Source organism: Protopterus annectens, chromosome 11.part0 (genome assembly GCF_019279795.1).
Source record: "Protopterus annectens isolate FY-2018-M chromosome 11.part0, PAN1.0, whole genome shotgun sequence".
Lineage (NCBI taxonomy): Eukaryota > Metazoa > Chordata > Ceratodontiformes > Protopteridae > Protopterus > Protopterus annectens.
Genome location: NC_056745.1, coordinates 592,480,466 through 592,494,364, shown reverse-complemented (window position 1 = coordinate 592,494,364; position 13,899 = coordinate 592,480,466).

The following is a 13,899-nucleotide window of genomic DNA, read 5'->3' as shown; positions in this document are numbered from 1 at the left end:
TCACAGATGTAGAACATATGTGGGTAGTAACAGTCCATACCTTCCAGGATTATGTCTAACAGCATGTATAGCTATCCCCATTAACACAAAACACCAGATTTTCAGTAGTCACATAGCAAACAGAACACATGCATATATGGCACCAAAGTGCCACTTAAAATGGCATGCAAGTGACATTATTCATAACAGGCCACCAATGATAGTATTTCAACATGGAACATGAATGCAAACACATTGCACAAATTGTTGTACAGTACGATATATGTCCGAACAGTAGGTTTGCTGTAAACATACCCGTTGAGTTGTGTGATCAGATTGTTGTTGCAGATATGATGGGGGGGAGACAGAGATGTGTATTAATAACTATTATATCCTTGCAGTATGAAGTCCGCAAACCTTTTTTCCTCTTTATATATTTCAGGCAACATGTCACTGCAGCAATTGCTGATGTACACTCCCAGGAGAATGAGGTGATCATAGAACACTTGGTGCAACACTACCACACCCTGTTTGGATGTACAGCCCATGATCTGCAGGAGAGGACCACTCTGTGGAATGATCTTGTCCACAGGGTAAACAATGTCAGCCTGCATAACCGTAGTTATGAGCAGGTCCGACATTGGTGCACTGACCTACTCCGCCATGCCCGTCGGCATGCTGCTGCAGTTAGGAGGTACCAGCTTGCCGCGGGGGGTCATGCCATCCAGCACCCCCTGACTCATGCTGAGGAGCTCCTCACCAGCCTCGGTGCACCTGCCCACCTGCAAACACAAGATCCTGCGAAGAGCATTGTGGAAGTGGGTGCTACCCACACAAACAATGGATGAGGAGCATGCAGGTAAGGCCACAGAGCACATTAGTAGACCAATGTTGTGTATCCATCTGCATCTATAGAGTTTAATCATGCATATGTGATAAAGTATATATAGTCTGTTGCTGCGGTGTAGTAATAAACAGATGTGCATAATCTGTAGTATTGTGGGTTTGTACTGTTGTACTGTAATGCTGCTCCCACCTGTACCAATGCCACAGGTGTGGCTACTGACATCACATCTGTCACGCAACTATGCTGATCCCTCTGGTATACCTCTGGGGCAGCAGCCTTTAGCTGGTGACTATGGTGTTTGTTCAGTTTTGCGAATATACCAGCCATGTTATGGCCATGGTATTTTCCATGCACACGTTTAACACACCTACCCATAATGCATGCTGTACATGTTCACTTATTGTTGCTGTTAACTGCACTGCATCACAATGGTCACCATGGTGACGTATCTGAAAGGTATGTAAGAGTCCTGCAATGTAACTAACAACCTGTCATTGCAAGATGTTTGCACAGAGATTAGCATAATGGTGGGACAAATGGCCTACAGTAGGGACATGTCTGAAACATCACCCTTATACAGTGCTACAACAATGCATATACCACTATTACAATGACAACTGTTACAGATCTACACAATGGCATATCAGAATACCACATTTCACAACCCTTACAACCTGTAATGTGGTCCTAACATGAACAATGAATGTGTAATATGGAATCCTATGTTAGGACAGCAAATATGGGGAAGACAAACCTTAACAAACAGTGTAAGCATATGTTTGCATACACTCCAAATAACATATTGTGGAAGCAACTTTTCAGGTACTGACAGCATGCACTCTTCATGAGTAATGACCTTCCAGCAAGTACAGGTCCTCAATGTCACACCAAGAAATGGTCTGCTGTCCAAGACATTTGACCGTCAAATGTGCCCACTTACCTGCAACTGAGGCAACCATGGATTGCACACATCTTACAAGCCATGGAATGGATCCCATACCCAACAGTTAGCATGCAGGAGTTGGACATGTAGCCTTACCTCACCATTGCATATACCATGGCAAGCAGTACAGACAGTCATGTATGTGGCGAGGATGTATGGGACACGATTAATGTAGAAAATAAACAGATGGCCATCCAAGACAGATGACGACACATGTTGCAAACTGGTCATGCAGGCTGCCTAGTGACATGCCGCAACACTGAGGGAGTTGCAGGAATGTCTAGCAAGTAATGGATGTGCAGTACCTGTGTTGGCAATCACCTGGAATCTGCATAAGTCTGGCCCATGGGTTAGGGTAATCAGATGGGACAGTTGTTCCACAGGAAGCATCAGCCAGGGCTCTCTACAGGTAGTGTATGCATAACATCAAAAGTCCCCCAAAGGCATGTGTTGCAATGTGTACTGGTGTACCAAGACCAAGTTGGAAACCTACAGACAGTATCAATTAAGATACATGTGCTGCACAACCAGCACCTCACCCCGCCTCAGGCCCACCAACCCCATCTTTACCTTGCTGGTGCCAGTGTACACCTATATGTTTGCCATTCATTAGCAGTGACTAGGCCGGTACACGTGGTGTTCAGAATTTGGGACACTGCAAAATGACACACATGTGTAGGCCATAGTTGTCAAGCATCTGCAAAAAGGCTGAGGATGGGAAGGGGGTATCATCCTGAAACATACAGTGAACTGAAGCAGAGATCCAAAGCTCGCTAAGAATGGCTGTATCTGCACACAGTGAAGGTCATGAATTGTGGCCAACATAACACTGACTCCACAGCAATAATGATGCATTGTCTGACCTCCAAGGGCATTGCACATGAGTTGACCTTGCAATCATGCAGAGTTGGGGGGGAGATTTGTAGGGCAGAGTGACCAAATACTGGCAAATGCAGATGGCCCATGCTAGTATACCCCTTCCAGGAATAGTGACTGCTGTAGTACCCTTAACAGTTGGTGCAACAAATCATCATGATAAGAGTGTGCACACATATGCATGCACAAATTGTATGGATCTTAGTCAGCATCTGCACAACTATCACATTTGTTTGATACTGCATTTGATTGCACAGGTCATATGTCACATATCAGGTTTGTGTAATGTTAACATATGCAGTAATGTGGCCCCATGGCATATCAGAGAAGAGGGTGCCATATCAATAAGGGTGTGTACACTCCTTATAGACACAGTAAGGTTTGAAGGTTGTCAGTGTAATTGTATTTTATTGGTCATACATGCACCACTGATGATGGGATCTGTAAATCAGACATCAGGCATTCACAAATTACATCTGTCCACATTTTATCCCAGGTATGTGTTGGACAAACACATAGGGGCTGTGAGTAGCAGAGCAAACATAACTGACACAAATATACATATTCAGCAATGGTGTGTACACCTATGAGGTATGGTGCACAGTACATGCCAGGGTGCTGAGCAGGTGCACAGCAATAATGTGTACATGGGTGCAGTGTGTTCCAGGGAAAGGGGCATCACCTACTAACACAACCCATGAATCACAGAGATGTATAATGTTGGTAACAGGGATTGACTATAGCAGCACTGCATGCCGTTGAATGTCATATGTCATGCATGCTGACAGAAAGGTAATGAGAGGTCTGTGTATAACATCTTTGTGCAACCTCACCTGTAAGTGCATGTGTGTGTGTGTGTGTGTGTGTGTGTGTGTGTGTGTGTGTGTGTGTGTACTGTTAAACAATGACGTACAGGTCTTAAAGTGCGTTTCTTGTTTTCCCCTCACAGGTGGCAAGGTGGGTCAAGGTCCCTCCTGCAGGCAAACTGATGTTGGTGTCCATACAGGCACTGATAATGATGATAGGTATGTTGAGGCACAGGCGGGTTTGTCAGTGGCTGAAGCTGTGCCATCATTTGACATCCCACTGTTATCCACCCCATTCCCACACACAGTCACAGTGCCTATACGTATCCCATCACAAGTAGCCATAGCTGAGTGACAGTTGGGGTGTGATGGCATGGGACAGGACAGTGTGGTATCTATGGCACATGTGTCTGGACACAGCAGCCATAGCCGGATGTCTGGCAGGGTACCACACAGGCAGATGTACAGGGGTGCTCATAGGAGGGCTGCTTGTCATCATGCCCCTGGCAGAGGTGCCAAATCTGTTGGCACCAGATGCATGTTTTAGGCCATCATGGAGGTGACATGGTCTGAGGCTCCAGAGGACTACTCATTCAGCTGTTATTGACAACATCTGTGATCGTGCAGGTGCCCACCATTATTTTGCAGAGGTCATGGATAGACAGTTGGGTGAGATGGTGGGAATCCTCGACCGTGGAATGTCTGTGCTTGAGCATATGGTGGGAGTAGTGTGATGACCATGTGGATATAGGCCAGCAACACCAACAGCTGGAGGTCGACGTGTACATGAAGTCAGAGTTGCTCCCATAATGGCAGTACCAGCCCCAGCACTGCAAGGTGGGCACTCTCCACACCACAACACAGCAGGCCACATCTACATGGCCCTGGCCAGTCCCAAGAGGGACCTGGATCCAGCGGACATATGTCATCTTCAGGGGAGAGTACCATATAATGACTTGCACCTGGTGGTGCTGTGGAACCCCTGGCAGGCACAGTTCTCATGTCTGTGGCTAGAGACGGTGAACTGCACACTCTGCCTGGTATGGTTTGCAGCTGTCCAACAAACCCCTGTATTGAATAGCCACATGGCAAAAATGTGTGCATGCATACACACACACATATCCACCACAGCTAGGACAACCCCATACCTAAACATACCACATCACAACAGCCCAATTAATAATTAACCCCCCTCACATACACACATGATGTCAAACATATGGCTCAGCCTAGGTCCCAGGCAAAACAATAACACACCTTGTGCATAATGATGATACCTGTGCCACATTCCTGTCATCCATAACATTGATGCAGGGACAGGCTAATATGGTTCTGATGCACAGGGTGGCTGTACTACAGTGTACCAATGTAATGCTGTGTAACACGTTGTCAGCACTAAAGTTTAATGCTTGCATGTGAGGAAGTGTAGCTGTCCTGCCATGATGCATTATAGTTGTTATTAACACTGAGTGGTTGTGGTCTCCATAATGTATTCCGTTTGTGTTGTAGGTGTCCATGTGTCAGCAGGATGTTGGTCTGCTGTTGTTTCCAACAAGGGGTATGGCACTGTGATGACACCTTGACTGTGCCATATCCTGGGTACAGCTGAGTATGTCACTGGTCTGTATAACAGCTACTGCATGTGCCACATGGCTGATAGATTTGGGGGTGTATACAGGTGAGTGCATGCTGGCTGATGTCAGCAGTCCTTCTACAGTGGACATTGGTAAGTGTACTGGGTGGTAGGCACCACATGTTTGTGTATAACATACACAAAGACTTTGGTGTTGATGCAATACACATAGAATACTGTACACATGGATGTATGTACTTGTGCAAGGAACCCATTTTAGCCTATGTAATTCCACCAAGACAGAATAGGCACAATAACACATTGGGAAATAAGCAGTCTGCTAGTTTAATGTCATTAACGATGGTACTGGCAGGTTATATGTCCCCTTCCCCAATGTAGTGCAATCCTCAACTCTGTAAACATAGGTGTGCTGGTATGGGTGGCACAGCCCTACCCTTTGGAGGGTATGAGGTGCTGTAGAACCACGGATAGTGTGATTGACAACTACTTAACCTATTAACATAAACTGTACAGTATTACAGCCAGCTAAGCGGAGAGATACAGGCAACAGTAACTGCAATGATGGTGGCTGTGTCCACAAGATCCACACCCAGCTATACATACCAACTTCAGTATCGATGCAGATCTATACAGTGGGGAAGAGGGCATTTACACATCTACTACTAGCTGTGATGGAATGAATTTCCACAGGATGATACCTATGAAATAGCAACATTTGCCAGGCAGTTGTTGGACAGATGACCTCCTGGGACATGTATATTCTGCAAATGGAAGTAGATCCCTTCACATACACATGAAGTCTTACTTGGCAATACTGGGACTAGAACCCCTACCTAGGTATGCAGTGCTACTGATGTGTGTGGCCTTAATTGCACACACCACACAGCTTTTAGGATGAGATGTGTTTCAGGTTACATGCTAAGTGAAGAACATCAGCAGGCCCTGAACAGTATGATAATGGGGGATGTACTGGTTGTTTATGAACAATACATTGTATGACATACTGTCATATCCACATTGACAAACACATAACAGTCATACACAGATCTGAGAGACCTGGGTTTATCAGTGCTAACTGCCTTGTCAGTGTGTCCATTCTGTTACAGATAAGTTGCACACAGCACATGCATAACTTGGCTGGATAGTGTTATCAGTTACCTGTATGGCTGATGGTGACAGTGGTCCCCATACAATGGAACATGGGACATGTCCTGGGGGTACCATGCTGTAAAGACTGTATACCTAGCACCCACACCCCACAGTGGAAATTGTACGCACTGAAAACACAATAATAGTCTGACATACCCACCATCACACATTGACCGGGACTGCAATACAACCCCTTGTCTATCCCAAGAGTGCTATTACAGGGATATGCATCTAATGCACATGCCACAGGGATAGTAGGGTAATGCATTGTCATGGCTCTCCTATGGTCAGCAACATCACTATCCCTAATACAGTGTGGCAAGGTGTATTTTATTAGGAGAATGTGGCCTCAGAATGCTGTATCCTACAAATATACATACTTGCACACATACACACACTTGCCAGAACTCAGAGGGTATCCAATGCCTATCAACCCATTTGTACAACAGTGTTGTGCTGGTACTGCAAGTTCCAGGTAGCCCATAGGATGAAGAGTGTAACAAGGTACATGTATTGTTCAGTACAGCAGCAGCAACATCTAAGTATGGCAATGGTGTGGGGGGGATGTGAATGGTCTCAGGGTATTATCAGCTACAGGTCTACAAACATACAGACACTGTTATTCTCAGTAATGAACACGTGCACATTTGTCAGTACTCGGGTCCATCAGTGCAGGTGTTCATAGGTGTATTACCAGGCTACTGTCTATGGAGAAATAGGAAGTGTAGGTGATGTGTGTACAGTGGTATCATGCCACCTGCCATTTGCCAGCAGGCCATCTATCAACAGATACCACAGTGATGATACTCAGGCTGGGAGTTACATGCAACATCCAATCACCTGGTTGCCTCCTGCAGAGGGACAGTGAGGTGCTCCAGTTGACACGTATGCAACATTTATTACATAACATGGTCAGTGTCTGTCTTGGAGACCTGTACCCAAGCATGTTCTGTTGACTGTGGTAGTGTAGTTGAGGTATCCATGGCATGTGGTGCATACAGGGTGTGGATTCCTACCTGTGGCATTCATAACACAGCTGGGCAGACATGTCAGTGTCGCTCAAGCATAGATTGCTTGTAAGCAGCCAAGATGGAGTCCCGACATCTGCACATCTGTACAGAAGACAGACAGACAACAGCTAGCCAACTGGTTATGCAGTAGGATGACTGTGCTGACAGATAGACATCTGACACTGAAAGGTATGCCATTACTACATGACAGCAGCCATTAATAACATGTCCTATACACACAGTAGTCTACAGTTAATATCAACATGTCAAATCATTATCCAGTAGGAAATACTTAATGACACACAGCTCACACACCAAAAACACGACAGTGAGGACTCAGAGTCCATCTTTGCATGCAGGAGTGTTTGGTTCCAATGCTACAATCTGCAATCAACTCTTACTTGTGAAAGCACTGTCAACAGTAGTAACATAACGATACACTACATGCCAGTGTGACTGCATATAACCTGGGATACTACCCATGTATGTAACAGACTGAAATGGAAGTGTGTTGTACAAGCCATATAGACTCAGGTGTCCCAAACAATAGACTCACACCCCTTGCTACTGTAATGACAGCACATAGATGCATGTTATGTACATGGAATTAAATACACTTATTAAAAATGTAATTCCCCTGCTATTTTATCAGACTGGAATGAGACCGGGCTGATCATACCTGCCTTAACCACTCTATATCCAACAGCCCTTGTTCTGTCTAGAAACAGAATAAACAGGTCTTGAACCCCAAAGTCTCTACAGTACAGTTACAGCACTTAACCACTAAGCCGTGAAAACATTTGATGTTTTTTTCCAGTATATCTGCCCGTACACATACTGAACAGTAGTGAACAATTGTTTTGACCTCTACAATGGTGTAGTGCTTGTAAGTGATACTAGTGTTGAATCATGTATGTTGTTGTATCTACATATACGCATATCAGATAAATATGGTGTGATACATCTGGGAAGGTATATGCAGCAGTCATGTGTACACATAACAAGGATATGGAGATATATATACATATGTAGATATATGTATAAATGTACATACACACACATTATATATATATATATATATATATATATATATATATATATATAAATATATATATATATATATATATATATATATATATATATATATGTATGTATTGCTATACATCTGTATGTTGCATTATATATATAAACATATATAGATCTATCTGTATATATATATATATATATATATATATATATATATATATATATACACACACACACACACACACACACACACACACACACACACACACACACACACACACACACACACACACATATATATATATATATATATATATATATATATATATACACATACACACACACATATATGTGTATGTATATATATATATATATATATATATATATATATATATATATGTATATATATATGTATACATGTATAACATATGTCCATAACATGTAGTGGTGTCATACCCCGGCACCAATAGTCACAAACTTTTAGTGCAAGGGGATGTCATGTAAGTATTGCAGGTATATATGTAGACTTTTGCTACTGTAACAGGGGTTGTCTTAACAGTAATGTTGTGTGGGAAGTCACATCTGATATTGACATGTAAGCCATCAGTTACTGACACACATCATGAGATTATCATAGTACAGTACCACACAAATTGCAGTAATGATCCTGTGGAATACAGCAGAAATATGACCAACAAATGTGGATATTCTGGCATACTCTGGTCAGTCAAGAGGTATACACAGCACCCCTTAATGCAAGACGTGTGGACCAAGCCTGACAAAGTGGATGTTTACAGCCTTGTAAATGGGGATATCATGAAAATACTGGAATAGATAAGCTCACAGAGTTTATGCATTCACACACACCTGTCTGCCCTGAGACATAAAAACCAGAGGAGCAGAGGTCACAAGCCCACATACTACCCATTAGTTAGCGACATACATCTGTACAGCAGGAGTTTAAATCTCAGAATGCATGTGCTCAAGGCACTCTTAAGTATGGAGAACGTTGACATCTGTGCAGTAACTGAATCCTGGTTCAAGGCTCCAGAGAGCACTCCAGCACTACTGGGCTACAACTCATACCACACCTTTCGGTCACATTACATGGACCGAAACACAAAAGTAGGGGGTGTATCTATATTCATCAAGGATACTCACACCTCCAGGTTAGTGGCACAGAGTGATGCCTCTGAGGTCATCCATGTGCAACTAACATCGGGCAAATACACAATGCAAATTGTGGCCTGCTAGAGATCACCCTCCATGACCCAGGACCACCACTCCGCCTTTCTGGAGACACTGGAAAACATGAAGGTCCTACTGAACACCCTGATATTGGGTGATTTCAATTACCCTACCATTAACTGGAAAAACTACTTGAGTACAAACTCCCAGGCTCAGCGCTTCCTGGAATTTATCAACTCAAATACCCTGGATCAGCTGGTAAACTCCCCTACCAGAGGCCACAACATATTGGACCTGGTCATTACCAACATGGGCGACAGGTGTTCCGTACCAGAGGTCAACCCGTCACTGGTTAGATCAGACCATAAACTAATCACCCTGGATGTCCACACCCCACCACCATCCCCCAACCAAGGAAACCACAGTGAAAAACTTTTCTAAAGCAAACTTCACCTTACTTAAGGCAGAGGTGGTAAGTTTCACAGCCCCCAAGCTAAAGCATAACACTGTCCAAGATGCAGAATCCTTTACAATTGCACTCTATGAGCACCTACAAGGATGCGTGGATCATGCCATCCCTAGCAAAACAAAGACTCACTCCCCTAAGAGAGGGAAACCAGTCTCGTGGACCCCTGCCATAAACAGGTTATACAACAGAAGGAGGAAACTAGTTCAGAAAAAAAAGTAAATCCCAAGAAGGAAAGACAACCCTGATTAGTATCAGTAAGAAATTAAGGTCCCTCATAAAATCATCCAAGGCTAACTTCGAAAAAAAAAATAGTCAAGGATTTGAAAGATAACCACAAAGCCTTCTTTAGCTATGTCAAGAATCTAATTGGCATCTCACAGTTATGCTCTGAGCTAGTGCAAAATAGCACAAAATATACTGAACCTACTGATATTGCCAACATCCTGGCAGATAGATTCAGTGCAAACTTCACCTCCATCTCATCTTCAAAAGAGCCCACAACAATACAGGAAAAGTGTAGTGTCCCAGAAATCACAGAAGCTTGGGTGAAAACAGCCCTTTCAAAAGCCAAAAACACAGCATCAATGGGGCCAGACGGTGTACCTGGCTGCATCTTGCATGAACTACAGAATGAGCTGTTCAACCTCAGCCTCTCCACAGGCTATGTGCCCATAGAATAGTGCACAGCAATGGTTATTCCACTCCACAAAGGAGGGGCCACAACTGACCCTGGTAACTATTGCCCCATAAACCTGACTAGCCTGGTCTGCAAGGCTATGGAGCGCATCATCATGGAACTCATTAACAAAGACATTGGGAACCTCCAAACACTTGACCTGACCCAGTTCGGCTTTGTTAAGGGCAGATCATGCCTACTAAATCTGGTTGACTTGTTTGAGACAGTCAACAAGGCCATAGATGAGGGAAAGGTGGTTCACACAGCCTACCTTGATCTCGCCAAGGCATTCGACACCATTCCTCACTCGGGTATTATTGAAAAACTCACCAGCCTGAACATAAACCCCTACGTCACAAGATGGGTTGTCAACTGGCTTACAGACAGAACTCACATGGTAAGAATAGCAGGCTCCAGGTCCGACTCTAAACCAGTCACAAGTCATGTCCCACAAGGCTCGGTTCTGGGACCCCTACTGTTTGGCATATATTTCTCAGAAGTACAGGCAAACACAGGAGGACTATGGTTAACCAAGTTCCCGATGACTGCAAACTGGGAGCCATAAATGACTCTTCGGCTGACATGCACATCCTTCAAAAAGGCCTTACTGAGAAAGACACCTGGTGTCAAAGTCATGGCCTCAAGCTAAATGCCAAAAAATGCATAGTTATACCATTGGGGAAAAACAAAACACCCATGAATTACCACATAGGTGGCAGCTCCCTTAATACAGAAGAGGTAATAAGAGATCTGGGTACCCAGGTAGATAGTAATCTCTCCTTTGACAATTATATTGCCATAGTAGTTAGGAAATCCTTCTATGTGGCCCATCTAATTACTAAGGGGTTCGCATCTAGAAATAAAGAGGTCATAGTCCCCCTATACTCGTCACTCATCAGACCCATCATAGAGTACAATGCCCCATTTGGGATGTACCTCACAAGACACTCCCAACAGCTGGAAAGACCACAAAATCAACTCACCAAGAGGATTACTGGCCTCAAACATATGTCATATACAGCCCGACTGAAAAAACTCCGGCTATACTCAGTGGCATATCGCTTACTCAGAGGTGATCTCTGCCTGACTTACAAAGCCATGTCCAACTCAGAATTGATGGACATGCTCCACCTAAACAAATCCAAGTCACTGTGAGCCACGCACTCTAGTGAGCTAAACCTCAACACAACAATAAATAGAACATGCTGGAGGAATAGATTCCTGTCATAGAGACTCCACATGCTTTGGAACAAAATTTGTAACTACATTAGGCAGGGCCCCTCACCAACACTCTTCAAGAGAAGCCTTGACAATTGGATGGGTAAAAGAAAATACACCTTTTTCCAAATGTGTATTTCAAGGTGAATGACATCAGCAGGCTTGCCAAAGTAGGGCAATGAAAAGTGTAGTGACTGTGACTGGCCTCAAAATGATTTGATCCCTACACACACACACACACACACACACACACACACACACACACACACACACACACACACACACACACAAACACACACAATTGCCACATCTGAAATTAGAACTCCTACCTAGCTAGTACATCACGCTATAGCATTACGCAGTTATCACACATGCCATGTAGATTATAGGACTAGCCCTTCTACAAGGTTATATTTCAAGGTGAATGACATCAGCAGGCTTGCCAAAGTGGGGCAATGGAAAGTGTAGTGACTGGCCTCAAAAGCATTGATCCCAACATGCACACACACACACACACACACACACACACACACACACACACACACACACACACACACACACACACACACACACACACACACACACACACACACACACACACACACACACACACACACACACACACACACACACACACACACACACACACACACACACACACACACACACACACACACACACACACACACACACACACACACACACACACACACACACACACACACACAGCGTCCATATCTGGGATTAGAACTCCTACCTAGTACATCACACTATAGCATTATGCAGTTATAGTACACACTACAGAGCTTAAAGGGCTAGCCCTTCTTCAAAGGTGTATTTCAAGGTGAATTACATCAGCAGGTTTGCCAAAGTTGGGAAATGGAAAGTGTAGTGACTGTAACTGGCCTCAGAAGCATTAATCCCTACACACACACACACACACACACACACACACACACACACACACACACACACACACACACACACACACAGTTTCACAGTTGCCATGTCTGGGATTAGAACTCCTACTTAACTAATACATCACACTATAGCATTACACAGTTATAGCATGTGCCATTAAGTTTATAGGGCTAGCCCTTCTCCAAAGGTGTGTTTCAATGTTACTTACATAAGCAGGATTGCCAATGTAGGGCAATGGAAAGGGTAGTGACTGTCACTGCCCTCAAAAGACTTGCTCCCTATGCACAGACACTCACATGCACAAACACGCAAACACACACACACACACACACACACACACACACACACACACACACACACACACACACACACAGTCTCTCAATTGCCATGCTTGGGATTAGAACTCCTAATTAACTAGTACATCACACTATAGCATTACACAGTTATAGCATGCATCACAGAGCTTATAGGGCTAGCCCTTCTCCAAAGGTGTATTTGAAGGTGAATGACAGCAGCAGGCTAGCTAAAGTAGGGCAATGGGGAGTGCATTGTGTGTGAATGGCCCATAACCCATTTGTCTGGAAGCACACACACAGCACTCGGTCACACACAGGTTTACATTTGACAGGACCGTGTATACAACTGCTAGATGAATAATGAATTGTACTGTCATGTTACACAGTTATCTCAAGCACCACAGACACTATAGTGCTGAGGGCTAGCAGAAGCAAATGTCTACAGTGATAGACATTTGCACATCATGTGGTATTGGCCAATTGGATGTGTACTGGGTGAGGCAGGCCTCATGATGGGAAGCTCTTTGTCACTGTCTGTCACTCTCTTCTCCACATCAATGTATGTGTATGTTTGACCTATTATAGTGTGTTGTCCCTGGATATGTGTGTGCATTCCTATCTGATGTGTGTGCAAAGCATGACTGGTGTGCAATCTGGAGTGTATGCACAGACATTTGCTACTGACAGATATGTATAGTCCACTGTTGCCAGACATGGGCTTCATTTCTAAGTGTGGGAGCATGCCCAGTATGACCTTTCAATATTTTGTTGTCAGATATGGGCTTTGTTTCTAGTGTGGGAGCATGTCCAGTATGACCTTCTGTACTGAATGTGTGAATCCATTCCAGGTAGTTTGTACAGCAGTGCAGGCATTTGTGTTCAACACGTACAGCTAGTAACA